At 39.6% G+C, this 17,665-nt stretch overlaps 1 protein-coding gene and 1 long non-coding RNA gene across 3 annotated transcripts in view; one reads left to right on the forward strand and one right to left on the reverse strand.

Annotated features, from left to right (window-relative positions):
• Nucleotides 1-10,097: 10,097 nt before the first annotated feature.
• On the reverse strand, nucleotides 10,098-15,315 carry LOC140205160 (uncharacterized). Its single transcript, XR_011887764.1, has 3 exons — nucleotides 15,299-15,315; nucleotides 14,405-14,543; nucleotides 10,098-10,146 (listed from the first exon to the last, which is right to left on the reverse strand). It is a non-coding gene; the product is annotated as an uncharacterized lncRNA (long non-coding RNA).
• A 112-nt stretch (nucleotides 15,316-15,427) lies between these two features.
• The window catches only part of prr33 (proline rich 33), a 33,653-nt gene continuing 31,415 nt past the window's right edge, over nucleotides 15,428-17,665 (forward strand). For both annotated transcript variants that reach the window (XM_072272440.1, XM_072272441.1), the window contains exon 1: nucleotides 15,428-15,771. The gene's annotated coding sequence lies outside the window, so the exon portion shown is untranslated. The remainder of the gene's footprint in view (nucleotides 15,772-17,665) is intronic.

Genomic DNA, 17,665 nt, shown 5'->3' on the forward strand with positions numbered 1-17,665 from the left:
GGAACACAAGTGAATTTAAAAAATCATGTATCATTCAAACATCCTTGAATTGCAGGCATTTCTAGAATAAAATCAGTCCGAGTGACAGAACAAAAGTAGATCTCCAAGCTAGTTCCTTGCCAATAGTCTAGGCTTTTGATCTCCACATGCAAGTATGAAGCTCTGGTATGTGTTCCTACAGCTGTATCTGATGCTCTGCCCATGAACAAGCTCTGGAATGTTGACAAACGTTCCACAGGGATCTCAAATATTAAAAGACAGCAAACTATACACTAGGTAAAGTATAATGTGTAACATTTACACTTCAGTTTGTTTTTAGTTTTGGTATGACTGAGAACGTGAATTTTACAGATAATCACATATTTTAATCCAATTCTTAGTTTGAATAGGATAAAATAGTTCCCTTTCCGAGTTGGCTATCCACAATTGCTTTCATATTAAACCAGATACTAAAAATCAGGATAGACTTGCTTGAAATATGAAAACAATCCTGGGTGATTAAAAAAAGGAGGATCTAATGCTACTAGTGGTTCAAATAACCCACAACCATGACAGAATTTCTAAGCTAAGCGTCTTTGTGTTTGGAATTGAAAAATAAAAGAGAATAGTGCAGAAATATTGTAGGTGTCTGGAGCTATTCATGCAGAAGCAGCCTTCCACAAGACAAGTGAGCCTCACCTCAGGATAACTAATGGAAAAGATGCCTGAGGAGTTCCTGACATATGAAGTGCAATGCCAAGTACTGGCTTCAGGTTGAAGTATTTTAAACATGACAACTCAGCTCATTGTTGCAACCCCCACCTTCCAAGTAAAAAACATTTTTGGTGTCAGGGTTTGCTGTATCTTGGTCCTTCAGAACCTCTCACCTCCCCAGTAGCTGATTACAGTACCTTCCCTGGGAGCTGAGTTACCTGATTATGGCTCCCCAGCCACAACATGCTATATCTCGAGGAGCTGTATTGCCTGGAGCATCTGGGTTTAGAAACATAGAAACATAGAAAATAGGTGCAGGAGTAGGCCATTCGGCCCTTCGAGCCTGCACCGCCATTTATTATGATCATGGCTGATCATCCAACTCAGAACCCCGCCCCAGCCTTCCCTCCATACCCCCTGACCCCCGTAGCCACAAGGGCCATATCTAACTCCCTCCTAAGTATAGCCAATGAACTGGTCTCACTTGTTTCTTGTGGCACAGAATTCCACAGATTCACCACTCTCTGTGTGAAGAAGTTTTTCCTAATCTCGGTCCTAAAAGGCGTCCCTTCTATCCTCAAACTGTGGCCCCTCGTTCTGGACTTCCCCAACATCGGGAACAATCTTCCTGCATCTAGCCTGTCCAATCCCTTTAGGATCTTATACGTTTCAATCAGATCCTCCCTCAATCTTCTAAATTCCAACGAGTACAAGCCCAGTTCATCCAGTCTTTCTTCATATGAAAGTCCTGCCATCCCAGGAATCAATCTGGTGAACCTTCTTTGTACTCGCTCTATGGCAAGGATGTCTTTCCTCAGATTAGGGGACCAAAACTGCACACAATACTCCAGGTGTGGTCTCACCAAGGCCTTGTACAACTGCAGTAGTACCTCCCTGCTCCTGTACTCGAATCCTCTCGCTATAAATGCCAGCATACTATTCGCCTTTTTCACCGCCTGCTGTACCTGCATGCCCACTTTCAATGACTGGTGTATAATGACACCCAGGTCTCATTGCACCTCCCCTTTTCCTAATCGGCCACCATTCAGATAATAATCTGTTTTCCTATTTTTGCCACCAAAGTGGATAACTTCACATTTATCCACATTAAATTGCATCTGCCATGAATTTGCCTACTCACCCAACCTATCCAAGTCACCCTGCATCCTCTTAGCATCCTCCTCACAGCTAACACTGCCACCCAGTTTAGGGAGCCACAGGTCATGTACTGGGGAGAAAAATTACTATCTGCCGAGAAATGGTGGGGGGGGTGGTCATGAGCTGGGGCGGATTTTGGCAGGCAGATTGAAGAATCCACCAGTGCTTTTAGATCATGACCTTAACTCCCAAGCATCACTTGAAGGAAGATGCAGCCTGTCATGTAAGTATTAATTGCCTGAAAATGACAAAAGTGACGAATTTGATAATGCCAAATTCTAAGGGGGGATGGGGGGGGGAGAAGTAACAAGAAACAGAAGCTGAGATATTCCAATCCTTCCTGGCTCCACTGAGGAAAATTTTTGGATATCCAAGTGGGCCTGGACCTTTTCTTTCTGATGATATTTCACTGAAGTCAGGATGGGCATTCCAGCCAGAAAGCTCTCAAGGTACCAACTGGTCTTAATTTTACAAGTATTATTGAAGATTCTACTGCCTCTACTTGAGGGCAATAGTAATAGGCATCAAGTGACTATAAAGGGACTTGATTAAGATGGTAGAGGACCAAAAAATAGCCAGTTGTTATGTGTTTGCATGGATATTCTGTGTACCAAAAGGGTGGGTAAATATTATCCCTGGTCAAGAAACATGAGTCACAAAATGTAGCTGATATGACACAATAAATAGAAAGGAGATTTTCAAAAGGAACATACCTTCTTCAGCATATGCTTCTGAGAGAGTTCAAGTATACGCAGGCAGCATCAAATATAAAGAACCAAAATATACGGTACATTACTACTTCATGTTGAAGAGCAAAGGTTACTTATGCAACAGACAAAGGACAACACCAAGAACAAGTAACAAATGACCACAGAATGCAAGAGGACCATTTCCTTTGCATCACTGACTCAAACAACTCAATAACTGTCTATCCACAGTCCAAAAGATAGTCCAGTAATTAAGTATCTGCAATATCTTGCTCATGTTTATCATTGCCTATTTTAATTCTTCACAATAAAAGTTCTTGAAATTCTAATAATGAAAGAAACTGTAACCCATCATATAAAATGGGATAATGAGTGAAAGGGAATAATCAGAGATTCTTATACATTCAAGATAATTAAGGAGAAAGGATGGAGTAGGACAAAAAGATTGGGAAGTCATGGATTACTGAATGGATAATGGTAATAAGGAACTATAATCAGAAGTGATAGAAGTTGAAATCTGATTCAGGAATTTGCACACTAATTGATGATGATGACAGAAGTAGAATGACAAGGAAAATATAAGATAATTAGATAAAGCGAAAAAGACTCAGAATAACTTTGCACTATGATGATGCTATTTAGAATGGAAGACAGATGAAAAAAGAGAAATAATGGTAAAACTAAAGAAAAAAATGACAATATAAAAGTTAAATGAAAATATAAATAGGAAGACTGGAAAAGGGGCACTGAAGAAAAATTGAATCAGGGAAGAGCGTACCTAAAGAGAGGAAGGGGAGATTGATGACAAATGAACAGTGGTGAAAAGAATGATGAAATGAAGAAAAAGAGAATGAGAGTAGAAGATAACCATGTAACAGGTGAGCAAGGAGATATTGCATCACATACCTTCTTCAGCAACCTCCTCTGAGGATGGTGTTAGCATACAGCAAGCGGCAAAGCAGCAATGCAGGGATCAGAAGGTGCATGACCGAGAAGGCAGGAAAAGGAACAATATTGGCAGAAAACATTTTATGATTTATATTGGAGAGCCCAGTACATAATTAAAGAAAAATCTACACACAAAGCAAAACACTAGTCCATATTAGCTCAACCCTAACATCCACAAATATGATTTAATTACTGAAGTAGAGTGCATGTCTTATGCAACAACCCAAATGAGAAATTCCTGTTATGCCAAATCTATTACATTTCAGATTTAACTTTGCTAAAGGCACTTAAATTACACAGACTGACAAATTTTCAAAGTATTCTGTTTGTATTCTTCTTGAAGCTTAAAAATATCTATCTACTGATGTTAAGTTGTCTGAAGTATAATTTTGTTGGGACATATGGCACAGTGAAAGCAAAATCATTTTGAAATATTCTTGGCTAGGTTAGACCCGAAATTCACAATCATTTCAATGCTGTTAAATGGGAAAATCACAAGGAATGTCAAAAGACTACACTGAATGGTACATTAAGGGTTCAAAATGGTTGCAGATTAGTTTAGATTAATGACAAAGGACTAACTATGAAGTGTCAGGTTTGGGCTTTAAAACATGAAATAATTGTCAGTTTTTAAAATTTAAGTTTTATATATGAACAAATAGTTGTAATTACAGTGGAATCCCCACTTCAAGTTGGGTTTGATAAGTTTCACCAGCATGTCCAATACTGCTCAAAAAGGTAAATTTTCCAAACATTTTGAAAGCACTCACATTTGTTGCAAAACTTTACAGTTAGTATTCTATAACACTGAGACTGAAGTGTTAGAACTGCAACTTCAAAGAACGCTTGCTGACAAACATATTTTCTTCTTTCCAAACTCAAGCCAATTTGAAACAATGATACTGTATATGCAAACATTTATTTTACATGTATTTTGATTTCCAATTCCAACTTGTTCTTGTGTTACACTTTGCTAACTATTTCTCTCACCCAGTAATGTCCTAAACCAACACAAATTATATTCGGAGCAGAAAACTAATATAAGCCATCCTTGAACTTAATATAGGAGTGGATAACTTCTAAAGTATTGCACATATCAGAAATTCACTTTCCCTTAACAATTAAAAACATTGGGTAAATATATTTAATTGACAACTTATTCTGTTAAAATATAATTATTTTCATTAATGGTCAGTGTTTAAAATACTTTATGCTTCAAGCACAAGCTAGGACTTAACTTAAAATTTGAAAAAAAACAACCTACATTTTCTACTCCATTCTGGAAGCTTTCACACTTTAATATCTACTTCTTTAACACACAAATAGAATATGATTTCAATGGAGTTCCACTATATTTATTATTTATTGAAACCTATGTCTGCACCTGTGCAAAGGGTTTGTATCACTGGAAATTTCAGAGAGCTCAACAACTAAATCAAACCAAGTGGAAATCAGAAAATAAGCTCTAACCAGCTCTTCCATGGTGGTATTTAATAAGAGAAGACAAAAGTAAAGCAAGAGGAATCTCTTTCTGGAAAGAAGAAAATACAGATCCATCCAAATAAAGAAACCTCCAGCTTCAACATCTAGCTCTCATCCATTCATTCATTCTGAAATAAGCCTTGAGAAAAGTATTAACTATCATCTCCTACATTTGAATACTACCTGTAAATTCTACAGTATCTGAAAGGGTAACTCTTAAAATAAGTCTGCCAATATTTCTACCTAGATTCAAATCAGAAGAAGAATATCTAGGCAAAACAGCAGAGTGTCATCAGAAGTTATGTACACATAACTCAACAACATCAAGGAGACAATGTTTCAATATTACAGAAAATGCTTTAATGTTTGCACGTTGGATATTACAATGTTAAGAGCGCTGGAGTTATTTGGTTATGTTAGCATTATGTTAGAAAAAATGTGACAGTGAACAAAAAGAGTAACTTTTGAAATCATCGTTACCTCCCTCTTCATGTCCCCCATGTTCTTCATGTCCTTCATGTTCTTCATGTTCTTCATGTTCATGTTCTTCATGTTCTGTAATCCAACACCAGAGAGAACAGACGATGATCGATTTCTCACTTGAGAATACTTACCCAGTTTTTACCATTGGCATTAACTACATACCAGACACAAAATTCTAGTGCAGGAACTAGCTGTAAGTTGGAAAATCGTTCCACCTCAAAATTCCCAGATAAATCCCTAACTAAAGCAGAGTAAATAAGTCTCATTTAAAAGACAATTTGGAAAGCTAGAGCGAGAACTCAGCATTCTAAACTAAGAAGATCATTCAGATAACACACATCAAAGTTGCTGGTGAACGCAGCAGGCCAGGCAGCATCTGTAGGAAGAGGTGCAGTCGACGTTTCAGGCCGAGACCCTTCGTCAGGACTAACTGAAGGAAGAGTGAGTAAGGGATTTGAAAGTAGGAGGGGGAGGGGGAGACCCAAAATGATAGGAGAAGACAGGAGGGGGAGGGATAGAGCCAAGAGCTGGACAGGTGATAGGCAAAAGGGGATACGAGAGGATCATGGGACAGGAGGTCTGGGAAGAAAGACAAGGGGGGGAGGACCCAGAGGATGGGCAAGAGGTATATTCAGAGGGACAGAGGGAGAAAAAGGAGAGTGAGAGAAAGAATGTGTGCATAAAAATAAGTAACAGATGGGGTACGAGGGGGAGGTGGGGCATTAGCGGAAGTTAGAGAAGTCGATGTTCATGCCATCGGGTTGGAGGCTACCCAGACGGAATATAAGGTGTTGTTCCTCCAACCTGAGTGTGGCTTCATCTTTACAGTAGAGGAGGCCGTGGATAGACATGTCAGAATGGGAATGGGATGTGGAATTAAAATGTGTGGCCACTGGGAGATCCTGCTTTCTCTGGCGGACAGAGCATAGGTGTTCAGTGAAGTGGTCTCCCAGTCTGCGTCGGGTCTCGTCAATATATAAAAGGCCACATCGGGAGCACTCCGGGATCATTCAGATATTTGTTCAGTGACCGCTGCTGAAAAGTACATATAAAGGGACATCAGGTCAGCGCAGGGTCAAAAATTATAGTAACACATATCTGGCTGGCCAACTCAAGTTTGCAAAAAAGGCTTGAGGTGTTTCTAATAATAATGTAATAATTCCCTAGAAAAGCAGATGGCATTAATTGTGCAAGTGCAGAGAAAGTGGCAGATTCTAATATTTTGGATGTTATCCTAAAAGAACTCTTCCAAATTCAATAAGGTAATAAATTTTTGAACAATAAAATCCAACTAGCAACAAGATGGAGCCCAAGAGAAAGAACAGAATGTTGAAAAATAATTAATAGGAAACCAAGAACTTGTTTTTGTTTCCTTCCCTCTCTTTACTCTTCTCTATCTCTTTCTCTTCTCTCTTTCCCCTCCTAATGGCACTGTATAGCTTTGCTATGGGACTAAGAATAACCAAGACAAAATTAAAGTTTCCAGCCACTTACATCTACTATGCACAAAATTCTAGTGCAGAAACTAACTAGCAGTAAATTGGAGAAAACAAATTTGTTCCTCCTCAAAAGTCCCAGATAAATCCCTAACCAAGGCAAAGTAAACAGGTCTCATTCAAAAGACAGTTTTGGAAAGCTACAGAAGATCTCAGCATCCTATGTAAGAAAACTACAAAATAACAACTGAGTATTTTTCAAAATCAATATAATTGTAGAATACAAGGTTAAATAAGACAAATTTAAAACAAAGAAATATCTCCGTAGAAGATTACATTGGAGCACAAAAATGTAGTGAATATATTCAATGAGTTCTATCCAATTTTGAAAAGATCACCTTTTTGCACTCTATTATGAACATAGAATGTAATTTATAATCTAAGATATCAGAATTGTATTTTAAATCTAGCCAAATACATCAGAGTTCTATGGTCTATAGATTACATTGTCAATGGAATAACTAATATAATACAAAAACTTGCAATGGAAATATCCATTGATTCTATTTTTAGTTAATGTACATGCATATTCACAAACATTTACTATTCCAATACATCCTTCCAACCTTGGTCTAGCTTAATTTTGAGTGTTTATGCTTGCTTACCTGCTAGGCTTAAAATCATTTGTATTGGGGAGGGTGGACGTTGAGATTCCCAAGCAGAAACTCTGTTTACTTTTAAAAGGTTTGATGTAGTACTCCTACTAATTATTCCTTTGTCCAATAATGGATCATTATTGTGACTGGGTACTGCTAGACTATACAGTCTTGATTAATCATGAGGTGTGGTTGATTTAAAGATATATATCTACTTACTGTAATTCACAGTCTTTTTTATATTATCATATATTGCATTGCAACAAAGTTAACAATTTTCATGACATATGCTGGTGATATTAAACCTGATTCTGATACTGAAAAAAGTGAGCTATGTTTCATATTTTTGTGGAAATTTTATAATAAATGAATGGACAGTGTTGCATTTTTGCAAATTCCTTTGCCATTGCTTTGGATACTGTTACAATGATTTTAAATAACCAGCAAACCAGTAAACTGATCTTAACTTGCCAAAATCAAAGGGAATGAGGTACTAACAGCTTTAAAATGAAGCTAGATTTTCAATGCCTACAGTGACTTTTCCAGAGGCTTGTTGAAGCTGCCTTCAGTATTTCAAGTGGGAAACCTCCTTTTAACATACACACGAATAGAACCCTGACTGTGGTCTAAGGACTAAATCAGTCAAGTCTTTGTCATGCACTTTCTGGCCAGTCTCTCCAGTAATACAAGTGAATAGGCTACTACAAATCTCAGATTAATTATGTTTGTCTCGGGAATAAATAGCAGTAGTACTACATCAAACACTGTAAAAAGTAAACCCACCTTCATCTAAACGTTGCCAGGAATCCACAAACTCCACCTTCTTCAGTGCAAGTGGCTTTGATTCTGGCTGGTCATCATGTAATCATTCAAAATTAAGCCAGTCCAAATCTGGACTGGTGTATTGGGATTGGCACGTAAAGTCTGCATGTCTCTGGTTTTATTTAAAATGTCCTGTGGCTCAGAATGACTCTGGTTGGTTCATTATTGGAACAGATGGGCTACTGGAATCCTGCATAATCCCTCCTCAAGATCAAACATAGTTGTGAATATTTTTTAAATTTTCCCAATAATTTACAAATGCCAATGTATGAAATAAAAAAAAGATTAGGCAAGATTAAGCATTAAAACTCAACAAAATTGCTCTTTACATTACAGTTCAAAATTGGTGCGTTGGGAGGTCAAATACAAGAGGAAGGTATACAGTAAATGGCAGGACCCTTCGGAGCATTGATGGACAGAGGGATCTTGGAGTGCAAGTCCGTGGCTTCCAAAAAAAGGTAACGTAAGTGGATAGGGTCCTAAAGAAGGCATGCTTTCATCAGTGGAGGCATTGAATATCAAAGTCAAGTAGTTATGTTGCAGCTATATAATACTTCGGTTAGGCCATAGTTGGAGCTGTGCACAGTTCTGGTTGTTGCAATGCATTACAGGAAAAAAGTGAAGGTTTTGTAGAGCCTGCAGAAGACTCTACAACTTTATGAAACTCTTATAAGACTGCATTTAGAATATTGTGTGAAGTTCTGATTGCCACATTATTGGAAGCATATGGTTGCATTGGAGGGAGTGCAGAGGAGATCCATCACAACTATTACATAGTTGAAGGACTATCATAAAGATCAGACAAGTTGGCCTTGTTTTGTCTGGAACAAAGGAAGAGTGACCTGGTCACAATATGGACACAAACATGGTGGATTGTTAAAATCTTTTTCCACTGGTAGGGGCATCAAACACAAGAAAACAGAAGTAGTTTTAGAGAGGATCTGAGGTTAAACTCTTTACACAAAGAATACTTGATATCTGGAATATGAAGCGGGAGATGGTGGTGGAATCGGGTTCATTTACAAATTTAAAAGGCATTTAGGTAGACACTTAAAGAGGCAAGACAGTTAGAAGGATATGGTCCTAATGTGGGCAATGGTATTAGCGTAGATGGCAAAAATGTTAGCATGGATGTGTTGGTCCAATCTGGACCATTTCTGATCTGTATGACTCTGTGATCCTATAATGTGATTGTTCTAAATTGGATAAATAGTGGGAAGCAGTTCCCAGGGCCAGTATTTTAACAATTTGGTCAAAAGATAAAAACACAATGTAAAGGAAACTGTTTTAGTTGTAGAATAATAATGATCTTGAACTTACTGTCTGCTGGGATGGTCGCGAGAATAATTTACAGTGTTATAGGGAAAGTGGGAGGAAATGGACTGGTGGGATCATGGATTAAGAATCAGCTCAGAATTTTTTTGGCAGAAACGATTTCCTTCTGTATTGTTAAGTATGTGAATGTGCGTATGTAGATTATAAACTCACCTGACCGCATTTTGCTTACAAATGACTGAATGGACTTACCTTCGTACCTGTAACAGATGAGAAAAAATAACAAAGTTAGTAACAGATCAAATAACACATAATATAAAGCAACTTAAGAATTACAATGAAAATAAAAATGAAACATTATTTGACATGCAGTGAAATAGGATAGAACTCATCCCTTTCAACTGGGCCATCCCAGTCCCGATTTTAAACTCAAATAAATACTTACACTTCTTCAGTGTCAGACATTTTGAGCTGGGCCCTTTAGATCTGCAATAAAGAAGGAGAGAGAGTGTGTCTTAGAATGGCCACACATATAAGGAGCACTGCCTTTGCTCTTGCAATTTAAAGTATGCCTCAAGTAATAAAAACCACCAGACAGAAATAGCACCTTCATTAATAGCGCAAAGCTTATACCGTTTATAGTCACCAAAAGTACAGGGTAGAGAGCACTGCGGCCACATATTCGTCTGCATAGCAACATCAGCAGCTGTCCATGGAGTGATGGAGATCAACCATATTCTCTCTTCAAAGCCCATCTCGTGCTGCTGGGATTATCATTTTGTACTTACAGTTGATCTGCCAAATCTAGAAAATTGCCAAATAAATGTCTGCAATATTTTGATAAAGCCAAGCATTGTGATCAGATTAAAACACAAAACTGGTTGTTTGGGTCAACTTCACCAAGAAACCCATCAATCATGTCCACATCAAAACCATCTGCTATCAGCAAAATTGGATGGCTTTCATGGTCAGCAGTGCGATGATTCCCTACCGCTGACCTTAAGGAAAGCAGCTCACAGTCCTCAAACTCACTGTGGTGTCGATTTCCCCTTTCAGATCTCTGCTAATGTCAGAGGTGAACTCCAATGGAACACCGCTCTCCAGCTAAACATTTAAAACCTTCCCTCAATCTAGGATCCAGGAATGAAAATGCACTCTTAAATGTGCATTAAATATTACAGAACAGCTAATAAATATTGGAAGATACTCTTAGGATTATTAAAATCTGAAACAGCATAAATAAAGTCCAATAGGTTTGATTTTGTTTACCACTGCCAGAGATTCTGATAGAAAGATCAGGGTTTAGGCATATATATTGTGGCACAACCCCACTTCTATACAAACGCTGCCAAATCCACAAGTCAGGGATTTCAAAGGCCAATTCGATAAGTTTCCTGAGTGGTGTGTCTATAGACTAGGCTAGAGTCTTCTACAATGAACAATTTAACAACGTTGATTGTCAGACTATTTTTCCAAATATTGTAACTGAACGTTTAAATTCTTTTTTTTCTGTAATTTTGCTTGGAAGGAACTTGAGTGTTGCTTGCATTGGTAAATGCCCTCATCTGTTCCTTTAAGTGCCTTTGATTTCTGAAGTTGTGAAACCATCATACAGAGAATCTCCATCTTTACATTGGCTGTTGGTTACTGCACCAGATCAGGTCCAACATGAGATCATTGATTTCCATGGGCTATAGTACTTCAGATTAATGCCAAAGTTAATTCTTATATTTATTTCAGTTTAATGCTTTTTATATATATGATATTTTGACTATATAGCCCAGCTGTCATAGCTAACACATTCCCTCACATTATTCCCTAACCAATGCTTTCACATGAGCCCCTGAACACCCCATGATCCTCCTGCCACCCACTCACAGCACCAGTGGTTTACAATGATCAGTGAACCAAATAACCAGCATGTCCCTGAGACGCGTGAGGAAGTTGGAGCACCTGGGTGATGGGGTGGGGGGGGGGTGTCACTTTCGTATATTTTTAACTTTTAATTATGTACTTCAATTTCAGTTGTTTTTAAATTTCTGACAGAGAAAAATATAGAACATCTATTAAAGATGACCTGGAGTGTTTACAGCTATTTATATGGAAGGGTTTACTGCCTGTCAAGGCCACCAGTGAAGTTCTGGAATTGACTCTCTTCAATGTATGCCCAAGGCCCCCCTGCCACTTAGACCACAGGACACCATGACAAAGCCCCACCATGTCAGTACAGTTAAGTGTGGCAATGGGAGACCAAGCCCAACCAATCCATGACATTCAAAAGTATTTATGCCAGAGAATTACAATCAACACACTTGCATTATTTCATTTGGGGCAAAGCAATACTTAGGACTTAGAACCAAATGAAAGGCATTAAATTTAGGTAATAAAACATTATAATTATAACTTAGGTGTGAAGGCTGACACTAGGAGTGGGTTGCTTGGATCAGTGCTAAGAGCAGTCTTGGATTGTGTTCATGAGGGCATCAGGATGGAGAACCATTGTGAACCCTTCAGCTTTCAGGTGGGGGGGGCGGAAATCCAATAAGGCTCCTTTTGAACTTAGCAATAGAACTGATATAAGAAGCAAGAAAAAAGGAAATGTCTCTGAAACCTTAGTTGTTTTTTAAATAGATATTTTGTTTCTTAAGACACAGCATTACGTCCCCAAAGAATATATACAAAATTTCCTCCTAACTTTTGATGTTGTAATATGTTTTTAACACACCAGCAAAGCGCGTATCCTTTCCTGCATTTAAAATTGAAACAACATTGAAAACTGTTAAAAGGAACATACTATAGGGGTTTGTATCCTCCAAATCTAACGCCAGTAAAATCAAAACAGGATTCATTCTGAACGGATGTAAAGGACAGCGGTAACAACCATTACATACACTATGCAGATAAGCACACAGTATGAATTGGGAAAAGCGCACAGTCACATATAAAATGTAACTGTCATAAAGTGCCTCTTCCCGCACCGCTCTGTCAGCTGGCCATCACAACTACATAAACGTAGCTCATATGTTACCCACCCCATCAGCACGTCACCCACCCCACAACAGTGGGTATCCTGCAGAACTACTCAGGATATCCTACGTCTTTTAAAATAACTAAATAGGTTTGCGTTGTGGCCAGGGACAAAGGAAAGGTCCATCTAAGAACCATCCTGAGCAGCTCCTGGAGATACCCTTTGCAAAGGGCACAGCGTCTGAATATATTTCCACTTATAAGCACCTTTATTAAAGATCAGCAAGAAGAGTCCCAGCCAACAGCTGGGAATGTCGAATCTTGCTTTTGCAAGATCCGATTTCCTCGTCTTCAGTTTCTGGCGATCACTGGGATATTTCTTGCCCAGCCGCTCTACTTCCTAATTAGGTGATGCCTCTTTAACGTCCAGTAGGACAATCCGCGTCTGAGACACGGAGAAGCGGCAGCTGCTGACCATTCACCAGCAAACCTTTTCATCGCAGCCACGCTGTTAATGTCAGAATCCATTTATACAGTACTCTGTTCCCATTTAAAAAGCGGTTCAGGCCATTTTCACAGAATGTCGGGGTCAGTCTTTTGCAATCCTCACACAGCTCTGGGTTAAGAATTATGAATGGCGATAATCTATTAACATTTCATTCGCTATACAGTACCGAGACGCTAAATTAATCAATGTGATTTTCTGAACTACTGGATTCATCACCATATACCCAGTTATCAGGACTTCAAACTTACTCAAGGTTTAGCTTTAAAAAAAACATTTCGTGCCCTGAATAACGCCTGTGCTCTAATACGCTTTTTAGTACCTGGCCTTGTACGTGTTACGTTCTCTGACGGCAGATGACTAACGGATTTTTAACTCTTCCACTGTAAAGCTGTCACTGAACATTAATGTTTTCCTGCATCTGCTGCCTCTCCCGTTCTCTCATCTCTAGCCTCCTCCCTGCTTCTTTTCCGAGTTCATCCCATTTTCTATTTCTTTCAATCTTTTTGCAGCTTTTCCTTCCTTGGGTCAATTTTCTACGGTTCAATAATAATATCATTTCAAAGTCGATTATCTTTTAACTTGCTCCTGTAGAACAATCTCAGCGTTCAATTACTACCGTTTCCCCTCTCTTCAGAGTTAAAGCCACTAATCTCCATTCACTCAGCTCCTCAGCGAAATCCCGGTCCTCCCGTGGGCACGGGAGATCCAAGCGGCGTCATCCTCACACCGCGTCGCGCCCACTCCACAGAGCAGCGTGCAATTCCACGCACTCGTCGAGGCTTCCCCTTAGATGCAACTCTCTTTTCCTTACCTTCCCCATTTCGAGTATTTTGGGCCGACTCGGCGCAGAAGGAGGACCACAGGGCGGAGTTTTATTATAAATCTTGGAAATACGCAACTTCCAACAACTAGATAGATTCCCACCACATTGGACCTCGAACTAGATCCTGTCCTCTCTAAATCCTTAGATCTGGCGGACACATCTCACTCGTATGGATTCAAGCAAGATACTACCAGTACAAGTTACTCTCCAAGAAAGAACTAGCCCAGAACAGAGACGTTGTCGCCCGTCATAAAATTCTCTGCCATACCTACCACTAACTAGTCCGCTCTTACTATTTAGTGGGAAAAAAACTACACATTTATACCAATATAGGTTGGTAAAATCGCATTGCAATTCAACATGAAAACTTCTCCATTTTTTAAAGATTGGCCTTTATCTTAAGAAAGTTCCTGTGGAAAAAGGGAAGAGGCCGTTGTGGATCTTACCGCGAAGGATGGAAAGGAGATCCTTGGTGGCTTTGACAAGCAGTCGGATCTGCTGCACCCCACCAGCTGAAAATGTCCTGATCTTATAGTGAAACCCGATCCGGGGAGAACGCGGATTGGTCTCAAGCTCCCGAGAGTACTGGGAAGGAGAGAGAGAAGAAAAGGTCCTCTAAATTTAGCAGTTCAAAGAAGTGTACCGGGTATGCAGGACAGGAGCAAGTTGAGGTTCGCGTGATTTTTGCGGGACTTCAGCACGCAGTAAGGTCTGCGGCGTTAAAAGTGGCATACTGAGGAAATATTAACGGGGACCCAACATTTCCCCGCATTATCTTAGATCAAACATTTCTCTGCAGAGGCTGACTTGTTTGTTGTTTTCAGGTGGGATGGGCTAAGTGGGCTTTCCCTCTGCTATTACCATCGGATAATTCTTTAATGTTTCAAACGTTAAAAAAATACACAGCGGAAGGTTCAATGGTTCCATTTAATATCAGAGAATGTATACAATATGCAACCTGAAATTCTTACTCCGCAGACATCCACGAAACAACGCCCCCCCCCTCCCACGAGGATGAATGAAAGGAAACCCATTAGAACCCCAAAGCCCCTTTGGTGTAATTTATCTTCAAAATGGTCAACTCTAATATTGTAGTTTCAGCATAGGGTGCAAGATACTCATGGCGACATCGTTCGACTGTAGTACAATTTCACAAGGATGCGATTACATTATATAATTGGGTGTGGTTGGAACTCGAACAGGCACACACAGAGAGAAAAAGTCATCGTCTCCCCATACCATGTACACTCCCACACTTCTACCCTTACCAGAGGCACATCCCTCTCCCGCCCCTCTTGCCCCATCAACTATGGCAACCCCAACAAAAACCTTCACCGCACCTCCAGCACGATCCGTTCCCCATCGCATGAGCAGCCCCACCCTCAACCCAACGGCACCCACCTCCCGTGCCGTTCACGCACGGACATGAAACGGCGACGTCTCATTTCAGACCCCAAACCAATAGGAACCTACTTTCCTGGAGCGGAGTTAAAAGAAACTCACTGTCTCTGGGCAATGTTACAAAAGTAATGGGGTAAAGGAAACGCGCCCTGAATCAGGGAGACCGCATACCATCCCTGTAACGGAGCTTTAGTAAATGCCCAAGTGGTAAACATCTCAGGGGATTTTTTTTCTCTCTCTCTGTCTCTGAGCCCGGGTTAACATCCCTTCCAGCTACGGGAAGGTATAGGCTTGGAGAAGATGAGCTCTACAATCTGCAGCCCCAGGGTCTGAGTTGCAAATCTTACTGAGCGAGCTAACCGGGATCTGCAAGCTGTAGCAAGCACCTTACATTCTCACTGAAAAGCTGCAGGTAAATGCCGTTTACTTTAGCTTTGCTTACCAAAAGGAGAGAAAAAAAAAAACAGGAATTGAGTGCGGAGAAAGACAACTCCCAAGGGAGTTTTAATGTGACGGTATTATGTTAACTCATCATGTAAGGCGAAGTAGGTGTGCATAAATCAAAATTATGGGACAGTAGGCATGTTAATACAATGTTATTAAAAACCAACTGATGTAATTTACACGTGGCCGGCACAAATCGGTTTCTGTACAATGGAATTTTACCTTGATTGGAAAGTGCCACACATAATTTAAAATATTTAAAATCTCATGTTGTCTTTGCAATAATCGTTTAATGAAACATTAAAATTGGAAAATTAAGAACCACAATATTGAGGTAACATTAAATTTGCTATGCAATTGCACAACTTTGTATCACTTTGACTGCACAATAAATCAACAAGATGTTCTAGGTAATGTCATGTCTCCCGTAAAACTCCCTTTGCATCTTATCTAATGTAATTTATTTTTAAAATACACAAAAGCTTTGCTTGAAGTGAAATATATTACAATTCTATGTGACATTCTACATCCAGACAGTCTATTAATAGACAACTTCTTAGCCATCAAACATGAAAATTTACATTTATTTCCTGGTAACAGTTTGCATTGTGACAATGAAGCATACTCTTTAAGTCTCCACCTTAAACTTGACTCTTTATTCCTTTCCATTGATGCTGCCTGACCTGCTAAGTTCCTTCAGCATTTTGTGTGTGATACTCTTTTAAGGATTAGTTCTATTTGGGTTCCTGTGATTGGAATTTGAATGGATTTTTTATGAATGTGTCTAACAGGTCTGTGGTGAACAAGTAACATTGTTCTCATTCTCAATGGCACAGAGGAAATCTTGGGTTTGGGGGGACTAAATAGGATAGTGCCTTAAAAGTTGTGAGGATCATCTGGCTCCAATGTAGAATCTGACAAGTCTAACTGAGCTCTTAAATAGTTGTACATCTCGGTAGGAAGGGCACAAAGTTTAAAAGCCTGGCCACCACTACGTAAAGAGGGCCAGACCCCATTCCAACCCCTTCTCCCGACTGAATGGGGAGGTGTATTGTGGCTGAGGTTCAGAGATGTATTTATACTTTGTGCCATACTGGAGTTCAGATAGAAGAATTGCTTCATGAAAACCCGAGGCAGAAATGATCTCCTACTGAGAACTATTCCCTTTCTCTTCTTCCCTCTATTTGCCTGCCTTAATGTCCTTTGTTCATTCTCCCAATCACTTTCTTTCAAGGGAAGTGTACAACCATGTACAGGAACAATTGCTTTTTCCAGGAGACTTGAGACTTGAGATTTGAACAAAATCCTTAAACAACTGCTACACCCCTTGCTATTTGAAAAACAACAATTAAATCAAATGATTTGCAGCACCATAGCAACAAACACCCATCAACTATGCCATAAGGACTGGGTGATCCAGGCAATTCCATGACATCACAATATGCATAGTCTGGTGACATTGACCCTAAGTGCTCTAATGCCCTCACCAATATGGTTTTCTGTGGCATTCACCATGAAAGCATCCTTAAAGTATTTGTCACAATTTTCCCTTGGAAAGGGTGCTAAAAATCCCAAAATTGTCTTGGAATCACTACAGTGCCTGTAGGCTGTAGAATCAGTTCAGAGTAGCTGTGATTGAAGTTAACCATGTTGGTTAAGGAGCCTGATGGTTGTAGGATAATAATGGTTCTAGAAACTAGTATTGTGGGAACTAAGGCATCAGTACATCCTGCCTAAGAGTAGTAGCAAGAAGAGGGCATGGCCTGAATGATGGGGGTCTTGGATGATGGATTCTGCTTTCTGTGGCTCCAGGTAAATGTACTCAGTGGTTGGGAGGGACTTTGCCAGTGATGGACTGAGCT

This window comes from Mobula birostris, chromosome 11 (genome assembly GCF_030028105.1).
Source record: "Mobula birostris isolate sMobBir1 chromosome 11, sMobBir1.hap1, whole genome shotgun sequence".
In the NCBI taxonomy this organism is placed as follows: domain Eukaryota; kingdom Metazoa; phylum Chordata; class Chondrichthyes; order Myliobatiformes; family Myliobatidae; genus Mobula; species Mobula birostris.